We start from the raw sequence: 12,552 nt of genomic DNA on the forward strand, positions 1-12,552 counted from the left end.
GGGAATGTAGGTCTGACCAGGATCCTGGCTGGTGAACCAAGATCTCACATGTTGTGGGGCAACTAAGCCTGCACGCCGCAACTGCACAGCAGCCCACGTGCTGCAGTGAAGGGCCCCCACACCAGAGACAGGGCCCAGTGCAGCCAAAACAGTAATAATACACACGGTGAAGCCTGCGTGCTGCAGTGAAGGGCCCCCACACCAGAGACAGGGCCCAGAGCAGCCAAAACAGTAATAATACACACGGTGAAGCCTGCGTGCTGCAGTGAAGGGCCCCCACACCAGAGACAGGGCCCAGTGCAGCCAAAACAGTAATAATACACACGGTGAAGCCTGCGTGCTGCAGTGAAGGGCCCCCCACACCAGAGACAGGGCCCAGTGCAGCCAAAACAGTAATAATATACACAGTGAAGCCCGCGTGCTGCAATGAAGGGCCCCCACACCAGAGACAGCCCAGTGCAGCCAAAACAGTAATAATACACACGGTGAAGCCCGCGTGCTGCAGTGAAGGGCCCCCACACCAGAGACAGGGCCCAGAGCAGCCAAAACAGTAATAATACACACGGTGAAGCCTGCGTGCTGCAGTGAAGGGCCCCCACACCAGAGACAGGGCCCAGTGCAGCCAAAACAGTAATAATACACACGGTGAAGCCTGCGTGCTGCAGTGAAGGGCCCCCACACCAGAGACAGCCCAGTGCAGCCAAAACAGTAATAATACACACGGTGAAGCCCGCGTGCTGCAGTGAAGGGCCCCCACACCAGAGACAGGGCCCAGAGCAGCCAAAACAGTAATAATACACACGGTGAAGCCCGCGTGCTGCAGTGAAGGGCCCCCACACCAGAGACAGGGCCCAGAGCAGCCAAAACAGTAATAATACACACGGTGAAGCCTGCGTGCTGCAGTGAAGGGCCCCCACACCAGAGACAGGGCCCAGAGCAGCCAAAACAGTAATAATACACACGGTGAAGCCCGCGTGCTGCAGTGAAGGGCCCCCCACACCAGAGACAGCCCAGTGCAGCCAAAACAGTAATAATACACACGGTGAAGCCTGCGTGCTGCAGTGAAGGGCCCCCCACACCAGAGACAGGGCCCAGTGCAGCCAAAACAGTAATAATACACACAGTGTCAGGTGGTGACAAATGCTGTTGAGGGAAAAAAGTGTAGCATGGACAGGAATAGGGAGTGACAGGGAAGCCATTTTAGATGATGACCAGGGAAGCTCTCTCTGTAGAGATGTCGCTGATACAGAGGCTATGGTGAGGAGATCTCAGAACCAGCATCCCGGGCAGAGGGGGCGGCAAGTGCAAAGGCCCAGAGGAGGAGTCAGCGTGGTGTGCAAGGGCCAGTGTGAAGGCCAGCGCTTGCATGGAGGGATCAAAGGGAGGTAGGAGACAGGAAGGGTTATGTTGGAAGCTACCCAAGGACCAGACTGTGTAGGACATTGTAAGCCACGATAAGGACTTTGGGTTTTATTACTAAGTTTTATTTGGATGGAAGTCATTGGAGGGGTGGTTATATGTTACTTCCCTTAATCCTTATGAAAAATATTATCTTACTTAATCCTTATAATAATACGGTGGGGGTAAACATTGTTATTCCCACTGAGACATCAAAACAGTGAGGCTCAGAGAGGAAAAAAAATAACATAACCAGGGTCACGCAAATGGTAAACAGTAGAGTCAGGGTTTGATTCCAGTTATTAACAGCATGACCAACCAGCCTGACTGCCCCAGGACTGGCCGAGTTCTCACACTGAAAACCCTGCATCTGGAAAACCTCTCCAATCCAGGCAAAGCAGGATGGCTGGTTACTTTACTTCCAGGTTTCTTTGCCTCCAAAGCCCATGTGTGCGTACTTGCTCAGTTGCTCAGTCGTGTCCAACTCTTTGTGACCCGATGGACTGAGCCCTCCAGGCTCCTCTGTCCATGGGATTCTTCAAGCAAGAATACTGGAGTGGGTTACCATTTCCTCCTCCAGGAGATCTTCCCCACCCAGGGACTGAACCCCCATCTCCTGTGTCTCTGCATTGCAGGTGGATTCTTTACCCACTGAACCAGCTTGGGAAACGCCCAAAGCCCATATACTAGAATGATTCTGGAACCCTGGAAGAAAAGGACCAGAAATCCAGAGGCTGCAAACTTCCTTTCTGAATTCTGCCAAGGAAGGGAAAATGTGTCATATTAACTGTTCCTTCAAAAGAATTTCATCAGGGGCTTGGGTGCTCAGAGGGAAGGGTGGTCCTTACCCACAGTAACTATCTAATACAGCATACAAACTGGGATGCTATGAAGAGCAAAAAGGATGCTATTAAGAATCACATGGAGGACTTTACTTGTGGTCCAGTGGTTAAGAATCCGCCTGCCAATGCAGGGGACGTGGGTTTGATCCCTGGCGCAGGAAGATCCCACGTGATGCAGGGTAACCAAGACCACACACCACAACGACTGGCCCTGTGAGCAGCAACGACTGAGGCCTGCTCTGCGATAAGAGAGCCGCTGTGATAAGAAGCCTGTGCACCCCAACGGAGAAAGGTACCTGCTCTGCGATAAGAGAGCCGCTGTGATAAGAAGCCTGTGCTCCCCAACGGAGAAAGGTACCTGCTGCTGCAACTTGAGAAAGCCCTCTTGCAGTCACACATAAAAAATTAACTAAGAAAAAAGAGAAAGAACCACATGGGAACTCCAAGCACTAGCCAGGGCAGTCCTGGGTAAGCCGGGCTGGGGGACACCCACTCTGTAGCTGGCTGCAGCATCTGGAGGGTGGATGTCACTGGCAAGGCTTCGGTACCCTCGGGTATTCCTCTTTGGCCTCTTAGCTCCTCGGATCAAGGTGATTTCTAGTAAAAAGCCCGAAGTCCTCTTAGAAGAATCAGTTGACACACATGGGCCCTCTGCTCTCTGCCCCTTGATACAGTTTTCAGGCTTCAATAGTAACAGTGATAGGTTCCCTCCCTTAAGTTACCAACTTCCCTGGTGGCTCAGGCGGTAAAGAATCTGCCTACAATCAGGAGACCAGGGTTCGATCCCTGGGTCAGGAAGATCCCCTGGAGGAGGAAATGGCAGCCCACTCCAGTCCTCTTACCTGGAGAAGCCCATGGACAGAGGAGCCTGGTGGGCTATACAGTGCATGAGGTGCAAAGAGCTGGATACGACAGAGAGACTAACACTTTCACTTGAGTCACCAGTGAATGATTCAGTTTGATTCTGTTAAAAGCACTGGAGCTTCCCAGTCAAAAAGAATGGGCGTAATTAAAACAGAAACAGCAGCTGCCCTTTTCTGGGCATTGATTATGTGTCAGGCATGGTTCTGTATCATTTAAGCATCAAAACAGACCTTGGAGGTGCCTGCCATCAGCCCCATTTTGCCAATGATGACATTGAAGCTCAGAGTAGCTAAGGAGTGTGTCCAAGGTCACAAAGCCCGCAAGAGGCAGGCGTAGGAAAAGGAATTCAGGAACATTTGACAGAAAATCTTGGCTTTTCATTTGTAGAGTCTCTTTCTTATGTGGAGACCTTTGATCTGAATTTCTTTGACTCCTTAGGCTAATGGATCTCTCCACAGGAATCTTTAACCTGGTGCCCATGGATCACCCCAAGTGATCCTTAGATAAAACTCAAGATAAACAGATAAACACACAACACTAACCTGAATGTTATTATTTTTCTCATTTTTAAAGTGAGAAAAAATTAGCAGTAATTGAAACTTCGTCACCAGTGGAAATTTGATATTTTCATATCACATCAGTCACAGATTATTTGAAATATCATTTACAGTTGTTGCTACTTGAAAATTACAGTTGTTGTTAGACTTCCATTGGTTTTGTCATTTATGTGTTAATAAAAAACCACAAATTATATTATGTATTTGTTAAATTTTTTAAAAAGTAACTGCATTTTAATATAATTGGTTTTCTTTGCCTGGTAATGCATTTTTATAGGTTTAAAAACAATTGAGGAAGAAAGAATCAAGAGGAAGAAGACTATGTATACCGTCACTGATTTCATGTTGATATATGGCAGAAACCAACACAATATTGTAAAGCAATTATCTTCCAATTAAAAATAAATGAATTTAAATTTAAAAAGTTCTGAGAGGGCATCACGTTCTTCCTCAGACTCCTAACAGGGTCCAGGACATAAAAAAAGATAGAGCTCCTGCAAAGAGCTAGAAAGTGAGCCAGCCGTTTATTTAATAAATGATTTACTCTTTGGGCACAAAGTTTTACATAACTTTACAATATCACCAAAACTTGCACATGTAAGACGTGGAGAAAGCCTTAATGCAAATATTTGTTCATGGATGGCTTAAACAAACGTTCTTTGGGCACCTACTATGTACAAAGCTCTGGGAGTGTCCTGTCCAGGAGGCAAGACAGACCAGAACGCTGGTTTCACAGAACTGACCTCTCGAAGGGTCAAGACACCAGTAGAACAGTCATCTCACATATTATTAGGTAACACAAGGCAGACAGGGCCTGCGGTGGGTGCTCTGAGAATTCCCTGACCAAAGACTACTGAGGTATGAAGATTGCGTGTTCAGTAGTGTCTGACTCTTTGCAATCCTATGGACTGTAGCCCACCAGGTTGGTTACTCTGTCCATGGGATTTCCCAGGCAAGAATACTGGAGTGCGTTGCCATTTCCATCGCCAGATCTTCCCGACCCAGGGATCGAACTCCAGTCTCCTGTAACTCCTGCACTGCAGGTAGTCTCTTTACCTGCTAAGCCCTGAAGGATGAGTAGGCATTAATAAGCAAAGAGGGGGTGGGAAGTGAGTGGAATTGATTTACATAGGCTCACAAGAGTTGACTGGTAGATTTGAAGAAATTTTGTGATCAGTTGTTAAACACAGCCTTTATTAAAAAAAAAAAGCTATCAAACTGACAATTAAATGAATTATACTTAAAACAAAGAAACGCCTCTAGCACTGCTCCAGACGCCGTAACTCATGGGGCCTGGTGTATTCTTACTTCACTGGGTGACGAGGGTGGTCAGCACTCATTTCACATGTCCCCTTTCCACTGAGAGGCCCCCAGACCCCCAACAACTCCCTTTTCTCTGCTTGCTTTACTTCCCTCCATAGTTTTTATCCCCCCCTGCCACACTGTATAACTGGATCACCCATCTCCTGTCTTCACACTCGGAGCCTGAATTCCGTGAGAATGAAGAATTGTTTTCCTACTTCCCTTTCATTCCAGGTCTCTAGTTCTGGAACTGTCCTGGCGTATAGGAAGCCTACATAAATATTAATATTTGTTGGACGAATGAATGCTGGGCTTTGAACGCTTGTTACGAGCTGATAATTTTAGGGTCTATTTCCTTAGCCCTCATCCCTTCCCAGCTGCAGCCAGGGCAACAAGGTACACCCACTCCACCCTCTGTTCTGACTCGCAAGCTATAGCAGCATCTGTATTCACTTGATGGTTGGGGGCCTCCTCCATGGAAGGAGGAAAATTTACTTAATTTTTAGAGAAAAGAAATAAAGGCATGTTTTATTGGTATGAAGTTGAAGGGAGAAATAAAAATCTCATTTGTTATCAACCATTTCCTCAAATGTATTTATAAATAGAGTCAGTATGATTCAGACTTTGATTGAGGATATCTTGGTACCCAAGGTTACCACTGAGAATATGAAATTATCCTGATCCACTAGCAGGGCTAAGAGGTTGAATTGACTGATTATTGACACAAAACTATACCTGGAAATGTGTATCATTTGACTTTATCATTATTTTTCCCTTTCTTATAAAAATAGAATGCTTAGGCAGGAATGTGGCTTATAATTATAGGTGCTAATTAATAGTCAAATACTTGAGAAATTGATACACACGTGTATAAGGAATTCATTTTTTAATACCAGAGAAAATCTGTAATCTATGACTTGAACTTGAACCCCAACTCTTCTGCAAGAAACTACAGATACAGATCCAAAAGGCTTTACAGAATTTTAAGGAAAAAAAAAAAAAAGACAAATCAGAAGTGTAACAAAGTGGCTCCTAATGAACCCATCAATTGCTCTTTGACATTAAGAGTGTAGCTCCTCAGCTAGAAGCACAGTAGTCAGGTGTGCAGTCCTGGAGCAGCCTGCCAGGGTTCAAATCCTGGCTGTGCCATTGGTTTTGCAGCCTCGGGGAGTGAATTAATCTCCTCCAGCCTCAGTTTGCTCATCTGGGAAATGGGCATAATAATACCAGAGTCTGACCACTCCAAGAAGCCACCGAAATGCAGCATCATGAACCAGGAAGAAAAAAAGGATTGTAACTAATTATAAAACAGCCCACTGACTCGAAGACTTATAGGTACTTTAGAAATGTTTTGAGTTGCCACATAAAATACAGTATGTCCAGTTAAATTTAAAATTCAGATAAAAAATGAATAGTGCTTAGGATCAGTTTATCTTATTTGGAGTATACTACTTGGGATATGTCTACACACACACACAAAAAAAGATCGTTTGTTCAGATTTCAAATTTAATTGGGATCCTGTAATTGTGCTAACTCGGGTAATTCTAGTTATAAAGGCCAAAAATGTATGTCCTAGACTGGGTGAGACGTGGTAGCGTATGCTGCACTGGGAGGCACGGGCTGCGTGGATGAACAGGAAGAGCCTTAGACCGGCGCCTGGCACACAGTGGGCCCTCGGAAAGTGACAGGTGGTGCAAAAGAGCTGGAACCGAGCAGCCTGCAGCCCCAGCAGAACCCTCTGTTCCATCCCCAGGCCTTGGCTCAGACCTTCTCGCCCTGAAAGAATCCAATATATTTACTCAGTGAAGAGAGGCTTCTTTTTCTTTCTCAATGAATGGAAAAATACCCTTTTAAAAAATTCAGTGAATGGAGAGCTTCCACTTTGTTTTTCACCCCCTTTCTGTACTGATTCCCCTGTTCTCAATGCTTTGAAATGCCCCCAGGGCTGGGGGGAGAGGGAGTCTGTTCCAAACGGTCTCTGAAGTCTGGAAGGAGAATCCTTTCAGATAAGCCCTGCACTGAGCTCCTCGCCTCCACAGAGCCTGCACCCCTCCAGGAGCCCCTTGGAGCCTCTCTCTACCTTTGAGATCTCAGGTGTCTGCCACTGCTTAATTAGCCTAATTGCAGGGTTGCGGCTGCAGGCTGCCTGGGGAGGGGTGTTAACCCTGTATCTCCCACCCCCCCATCCCGTGCACACTGCAGGTTCCCAGGGCTCCCTGTGGTCCCTTTTGCCAAGTTTTCTTGCAGTGGCCAGAACCCACTACCGTTTGTTGGGAGTCCCATCTGTCTCAAAACAATACTAATGTAAAAATAATACTAACATGTACGCATGGCCAAAAATTTTAAATAAGTGGTATCAGTTGAATGTTATGTACAGTTCATTACATGTTTTACATAGATATAGTCACCCATACAATGTCTGTTCCATTTCTTTTGCACAAGTGGAATTATACAATATATATAACCTGCCTTGGTAGCTGAAAGATACATCTTGTCTTAATGTCTACACTTCAGAGTCAACTGTTCTTTCTTATAAAGCTGCATGATATTCAATAGGAGGGACACGTCATAATTTATTTAATGAGCCCCCCCCCCAAATAACATGCAAAGAAGCAAATGAAACATGGAAACGTGGAAACATCCTTGATCTGGTAGTGGTGGTGGTGTGGTACAGCTGCAAGGTGTTGTCTGGACCAATGAGAAGGCAGCAGGTAGGGAGAGGGAGCAGGGTCTTGGGGGTCCCCAGTGTTAACCCTTTAGTTGCTGGATCCTGGGACTCCCCAGATGGTTCCAGGGAGAGGCCAAGGCAACCTGGGGGGGTGGACTGATGGGCTAGGGGAAGCAGCTTTTGACCATCAGTACAGAAACCCTCCTGTATCTTAACGTCAGTATGTTTCTCCTGGTCATCCTTGTTGACTATCGTCCCTGTTTGAGTATATCCACAGATTTATAACTCCAGAATTCCTGGGTCAAACAGTGTGAACACTTCATCTCAATTATCAAACTTTATCCTTATTATGAAACTTTTCTCAGGAGTCTTTTCTTGTGGGGAATTTAACAAATAATATTAATAGATGATATTTATGAGAGCCAGGCACCTGGCTGGCTATATCCAATAGCCTGCAATCTTCCCAAGAACGCTATGCGGCTGGTATTTTTACCACATCCACTTTACAGGTGGGGAAACTGAGACTGATTTGAATCACGCAGCAAGTCAGAGGTGATGCTGGGTTTCAAACTTGTTTCCATAGGACCCTGCAGTGGCCACTCGGTTGACTTTCTACATCCTAAGGAAACATGAAGAGAAGGAGAGGGACGCCCTCAAGGGGTCATGAGCTCAGGCACAGACACAATACACACCCAGGTGCAGATGGAGATAAGATGCTGTGTTGAGACCTAAGGTGACAAAGAGGCAAAAGAATGCAACAGATGTCAGGGTGCTGTCAACAGGAATCCATGATGTCACAGGGGAGCTCCCAATGATTGGCTACATGAACTTGTCTTCTTTGAATCTTGGGTTCTTTATCAGGAAATGTGAACAATAACCCACTCTAGCGGGAAAGGGAACTGAGTTAACCCACATGAATGACTGTGGCCTGGCAGTTATTCTTTGGTCTGTGTGCTAGTCCAAAGGTCCTTTCAAACTTCTGAGAACGTAATTCCGTGATATCAAAAGGAAGGGGGAAGACTGTCCTTTAAAGACTGACCATTCCTCCCAACAATGCCCTAGTCCTTCTCCCAATCACGCTAAAAATAAAAAATCTCCCGAATGCTATAAAGAATTTTTATTCACCATAAAAAAATCAAGATATATACTTTTTTATTGTTTTTTTGGCCACACTGCAAGGCTTGCAGTATCTTAGTTCCCCGACCAGGGACTGAACACAGGTCGCCTGCACTGTAAGCTCATAGTCCTAACCACTGGACCGCCGAGTATAATTCCCTATGCTGATATGCTTTTTATATACTTTATTTATTTTACTTTTTATATACTTGATCAGTTCAGTCGCTCAGTCGTGTCTGACTCTTTGCGACCCCATGAGCTGCTGCACGCCAGGCCTCCCTGTCCAACACCAAATCCCGGAGTCTACCCAAACTCATGTCCATTGAGTCGGTGATGCCATCCAACCATCTCATCCTCTGTCGTCCCCTTCTCCTCCTGCCTTCAATCTTTCAGGGTCTTTTCCAATGAGTCAGCATCAGGGTCTTTTCCAATGAGTCAGCTCTTCGCATGAGGTGGCCAAAGTATTGGAGTTTCAGCTTCAACATCAGTCTTTCCAGTGAACACCCAGGACTGATCTCCTTTAGGATGGACTGGTTGGATTTCCTTGCAGTCCAAGGGACTCTCAAGAGTCCTCTCCAACACCACAGTTCAAAAGCATCAATTCTTCTGCGCTCAGCTTTCTTTATAGTCCAACTCTCACATCCATACATGTCTACTGGAAAAACCATAGCCTTGACTAGACAGATGTTGACCCCAAATATTCCATCACAGGTATTATGTTTGATCTGGTTCTGCCTCCCTCCAGTCTGGCCTTCCCACTACGGCCTGTGTGGCTTGGACACAACGAGGACCATTTCATGCCTCCGACGAAAGGCCTGCAGTGGTTCTCTCTCCTCTCACTGTCTGAAAAGTGTCTGAAGTTGGTGTCTAAGGTAGCCTAGGGAAGGAACACATTCCCGGTCCATCTTTTACCCCCTCCCCATTCTCTCTCTCATGGAAGTACAGAGGCTACACATTCCGGATGGTCTCTGTTTTCACTCTCTTCTGTCTCTATCCCTTTCTGCCAGACTCAGGGTCTCTGCTTGTCTCTGAAGAGTTGAGCCCACTTTCCTTTTTGAGCATGGTAATACCAAGGAAATCTAGTGTCACCTTCTCTGGGAAGCCTCCCCAGTCTCCCTCCTGGTGGTCTGTCCCTGCTCCCCCAACCCTTGTAGTAACCATGATCCCTAAACGCACTGCCTTGTTTTGTCTGGTTATCTGTCCCCACCATGGTCTGTGAATCTCTGAAGGCAGCCAGCCATGTTCTGTGAACCAACTGCACCCCTAACATCTACCACTCACTTGGCACTGACATCCTTCGCACTTAGAGAAGTGATGAACAAGCCTGGCATGCTCTCACTTAAAGGAGCACCCAGGGCAGCATGTGTGCTGGGGTGGGGACTAAATGAGGCACTGGCAATGTGTTCCTTCCCTAGTTTATCTCAGACGCTGGCTTCAGACACTCTCCTGAGACTCACACAACGTCCACCATTACTGCAACTCACTCCTAGCGTCATGAGTGCTGGCTCCACCCCTGAAGTCCATGCTAAAAAAGACCCCGGGAGACAGGAATAATGTTCATGATGAATACCGCACTGGCCTCCCCATAAGGTTCCCAGATGCTCCAGGCGTTTCACCCAGTTGCTAGTGCACAGAAACCAGTTTCGGCCACATCGCTCTGCACACAGGTTTCTTCTGAAGTGCTCACCCTCTGCTTTAACAGGCGTGCACACAAGTGTCTTGTTTTATTTTCCAAGTGTCTGATGCACTGTGAGACACTGACCTTGGCACTGATGGGCTTGGTAGGCAGAGACCATGGAGAAAGTTTTGTGGAAGCAGAGTGGGCTCGTGCGTGTGCTTGTGTGCATTCGAGAGAGAGCGTGGGTGTGCAAACGCACCTGAGGAAGGAGAGCGGGTGCAGGCTCACTCACAGAGGAGAGGACACAGCTCCGAGGCGGTTCCGGTCTCGGAGGCTCCTCCTCATCTCTCGCCAGCGATCCTGGGTGTCAGGGGGGCGTCATCTTTGACGCTGAGAGTGAGCAAGTGCGTTTGGAGGGACTGGAAAGAGTGGAAAGAAGAGGCTGTATTCAGAGCTGGGTTCTGGAAAAGAACCATCATCCCATTCTCACCCCTGAGAAATAACCTGTGGTAGCACGGTGGTGTATTTTCTTTAGAAGTGTGTGTGTGTGTGTGTGTGTGTGTGTGTGTGTGTTAGCATGTTGTATCACCCCTTCCCCACAGTTTAGTCAAGAACATTATAAGCATCCTTTCATGTCATTAAGCATATTTTATACTTTAGTTCTTAGGGCTATCCAATATTATATTTTCTATTTTACGTATGCTGTGTGCTCAGTTGCTCAGTCATGTCGGTCTCTCTGTGACCGCATGGACTGTAGCCCACCAGGCTCCTGTGTCCATGGGATTCTCCAGGCAAGAACGCAGTGGGTTGCCATTTCCTCCTCCAAGGGATCTTCCCAACCCAGGGACAGAACCTGCGTCTCTTTACCTCTCCTGTTCTCTTTATCACTGAGCCACCTGTTATGACAGGACTATAATGTATTTTTCCTTCATTGTGGAATATTTAGGTTTGAACCAGTTAACCGCATTAACAATTCCTGAGAAATAAAAACAGAATCCAGGTAAGAAAATAAAATCTAACCTTGTTTTCTTCCTCTTCCTTCGTGCTCAGTCTAGTTTCACTGGCTCGCAGGGGCCTCATGGAGAGGCCTTGCACCTGGAACTTCAGGCCTTTCAGCAAGGTGGTTGTGCGGGCAGCTCCGCGCTGGGCTCCCCACTGCTATCAAGATGGCGGCGGGGGCAGTGTGCAGACGCTGCACACCACACTCAGGTCCACTCGCGTCCAGAGCCTCGCGAGAACTCCGCCCCCTCCCAGCTGCGGGTCAAAGGGCCGCGCACAGCCTGTTGGGAGAGCGCGCGCTCGCGAGGCTTTCCTTTGCTTCTTAAGCCAACTGGGTCTCCTTCCGTTGGCTCCAAGGACACCGGGCTGGAGGGCCCTTGCTGGCGCCCCACTTGGAAGGTAGGTAACAGGCCATTTTCTGTTCGTCACTATTTACTACAGTGCAGTTCGGCATTTAAATATATCTAATTACCAAGCGGAATGGTGTTTGGGAAAAGGCTTTGTGAATACTCATGCTTTTTGTTTCTGGCTCTTTTCGTTGTCATCATTGGTTCATTTGGGAGCGTTGCTCTCTTGGCCCCGACCCCACGGGAAGTGTTTTGAGAGCAAAGACTGTTCCGCATTCTGACGTTGAGGTGCCCTGACATCAAGACGACACCGACCACGTGATGGGCGCCCAGGCGGGGAGGTGAGATGTGACGTGGCACTGATGGGTACAGCACCTTGAGCCTTCATCACAGTTTGTTGTTGTCGTTGTTTCTACTTAAGAGGTAGGTTATTGAGATGCTTGTTTGTTCGTTTGGGGTTTCTTTGGGGGCCACACTTCCAGGCATGTGGAATCTTAGTTCTCCCACCAGGGATCGAACCCGGACCCTTGACAGTGAACGTGTGGAGTCGTTACCGCTGGATCGCCAGGGAATTGCTGATAACTTTTATTATGCATAGGTCCACTTTAAAATGTGTTTATATCATGAATGGCTCTATGGATTTTTACCCACTTGAACAAGCCTGAGTGAACAGCCACCAGATAGAGACCTAAACTATTCTAGAGCCCCAGAATCTCCTCTGATCCGCCCTTACACGCCACGCATTAGCTTCTGTTTGGTTCTGCATTGTTTTGCTTTGTGGTCATTGTAGGTGCTTTTTTTTTTTCTTTATTTTTTCAGATTCAACCTTAGGAAATGGAA

The 12,552-nt window shown here is 47.0% G+C and overlaps 1 long non-coding RNA gene across 3 annotated transcripts in view; it reads right to left on the bottom strand.

Annotated features, from left to right (window-relative positions):
- LOC145532394 (uncharacterized) overlaps positions 1 to 11,972 on the bottom strand; it is a 115,270-nt gene extending 103,298 nt beyond the window's left edge. For 2 of the 3 annotated variants that reach the window (XR_014073190.1, XR_014073191.1), the window contains exons 1-2: positions 11,387 to 11,972; positions 10,626 to 10,785 (exon numbers count right to left, since the gene is read on the bottom strand). This is a non-coding gene — a long non-coding RNA (uncharacterized LOC145532394). The remainder of the gene's footprint in view (positions 1 to 10,625; positions 10,786 to 11,386) is intronic. The other variant, XR_014073189.1, reaches the window with a different exon arrangement.
- Positions 11,973 to 12,552: the final 580 nt, after the last annotated feature.

This window comes from Giraffa tippelskirchi, chromosome 13, assembly GCF_054371585.1.
Source record: "Giraffa tippelskirchi isolate mGirTip1 chromosome 13, T2T-mGirTip1v1.2.pri, whole genome shotgun sequence".
NCBI lineage: Eukaryota > Metazoa > Chordata > Mammalia > Artiodactyla > Giraffidae > Giraffa > Giraffa tippelskirchi.